Source organism: Narcine bancroftii, chromosome 2, assembly GCF_036971445.1.
Source record: "Narcine bancroftii isolate sNarBan1 chromosome 2, sNarBan1.hap1, whole genome shotgun sequence".
Taxonomy (NCBI): Eukaryota; Metazoa; Chordata; class Chondrichthyes; order Torpediniformes; family Narcinidae; genus Narcine; species Narcine bancroftii.
Window position 1 is genome coordinate 18,891,524 of NC_091470.1, and position 2,236 is coordinate 18,893,759.

The 2,236-nt window shown below is 43.7% G+C and overlaps 1 long non-coding RNA gene across 1 annotated transcript in view; it reads left to right on the forward strand.

Annotated features, from left to right (window-relative positions):
* The window catches only part of LOC138752258 (uncharacterized), a 41,385-nt gene extending 39,816 nt beyond the window's left edge, over positions 1-1,569 (forward strand). Inside the window, exon 5 of the long non-coding RNA XR_011350454.1 lies at positions 1,473-1,569. This is a non-coding gene — a long non-coding RNA (uncharacterized lncRNA). The remainder of the gene's footprint in view (positions 1-1,472) is intronic.
* Positions 1,570-2,236: the final 667 nt, after the last annotated feature.

Consider the following 2,236-nt stretch of genomic DNA (forward strand, 5'->3'; position numbering starts at 1 on the left):
AATGGAAAAAGGAGCTGTTGTGTTGCGTTGGGATTGACTTCACTTGACCAATGTCCTACAACTAAATAAATAGGCTGAGCAACCAGCGGAAGGGAAGGGTAGAGGAGGGTGATCGTCAGAGGTTGTCAGGGACTGAACATACAAATAGAGGAGCGTACCTCCACAACAGTCAGAGCTGAGAAAATGTACCAAGACAAAACTAGCAAAGACAGTACAATGGGGGAGCAATCGACATAAAGAGCGAGTAAACGAAAGTGTTAGTAATAGTGTAGTGGATAATTTATGTAGTATTTGAGAAAGGCCGTGCTGGGGTTGGAGAGGGTTCAAAGAAAATTTACTGGAATGATGCCAGGAACGGAAGGGTTAGCATATGGGGAGCGATTGTCGGCTCTTGGACTGTACTCGTTGGAGTACAGAAGGGGGCCATTTCGAAAGCTGAAAGGCCTGGACAGAGTAGATGTGGCAAGGATGTTTCCCATGGCAGGGAATTCTGGGACAAATTCAGGATAAAAGGCATCAATTTAAATCAGAGATGTGGAAAAATTTCTTTAGCCACAGGGTCGTGAGTTTGCGGGACTTGTTCCCACAGGTGGCTTGGAAACAAGGTCGTTGGGTGCATTTAAGGCAGAGATTGGCAGGTATTTAATAAGTCAGGGCATCAAGGGTTACGGGGAGAAAGCCGGGGAGTGGCTGAGTGGGAGGATAAATCAGCTCATGATTAGAATGGCAGAGCAGGCTCAATGGGTCAATGGGACAACTTCTGCTCCTCTATCTTGTGCTCTTGTGATATAAATGATGATTTTCCATTGATATGTTGAAGAACCAAAATGATAAAACAGGAAAGCTACATTTAATATTGCATAATGAGAATGGTTAATTAATGATCTGGCAGTTAAAATGCATTTAGGGAATAATGATCAAGAGATCAATTCTTTTTATTGTCATGTAATAATTCATAAGATGTCGTATACATGAAAGTTTGTCTGCTGTAAGGAAAACAAAGCGACTCTATTAGCATTGCCCAGCAGCCCCGACACTAAGAGGAAGAGAAAGAAGTCACTGAGTGCCCTTGGATTCACCTCCAGCACTCCCACAGCCTCTGGCAATGGTCTCATGCATTGCCAGACTGAGACTACCTGTAAGTTGGAGGAACCACACCTCATCTCCAACCAGATGGCATTAATATCAACTTCTCTGGTTTTCATTAAACACCGCCCCCTTCTTCCCCCATTTCCTTTCCCTATCTCTATCTCTGTTTCTTCATTCCGTCTCCTTTCGCACAAACATGATAAATTCCTACCGAGCTCGTCCCTTATCATATCCAATTTACACCTTTTGTTGGTCTGGATTCCTCCCCCATTGTCTGAATTCTGAGACCTTCTGAGATTTCCTGCTTCTGGCTTATTCTGCTTATTTCTTGAAGAAGGGCTCAGGCCCGAAACGTCTGAAATATATCTTTTTGTCTCCTACAGACGCTGAGAAGATCTGCAAACTTTCTGAAAACGTGCACCACCAGATTCAAGAGTGATCTATTCCCCACCATTATCAGATGATTAATAAAATGATCTTGCACTGCTTTAACCAAACATTTTCTCTGTTATAGGCTGACTAGCCTGGATAGTACTGAAAACAATGTTTTTTACTGTACCTTGGTTCATGCATTGATAAAAAAATTCAGTTCAATTCTTAAAGGACGTCTGATCTCTCTTCCCCCCACCCCCCTCAGCCGCCCTGCCACTCACCACCATGAGTTTTAAACCCTTTTCCATGTTAACCTTCCATCTGCAGATCCTGAATGGGTGCAACTTCTTCCTGAGCTGGGACAGATCCTAATGCTCAGAGATTCACCCCACATCTCAGATCTCCAGTAATTACCCCCTTAATTTGACTACAAACCGCATTTTATCTGACAGAAGCTACATTGCTTTGGTTGTAAACTGGATCTGGACTTCCTAATGGAAAGACCACAGACTGTCTGCGTTGGTTGCAGAACGTTAACCACTGGCCTCAGGGCTGTGTGCTCAACCGTTCCTGTTCACACTACTGGCCCATGACTATATCACCAGATCCAACACCAACAGAGACATCAAGTTTGCAGATGAACAACAGCAACAATGATTAGTCGCAAATAGAGAAGAGGTGAAAAATCTTGTTAAATGGTGCGAGAAGAGCAACCAGATTCTCATTGTGCACAAGACAAAGGAGATGATTGTGGACTTCAGGAGGACCAGGGACG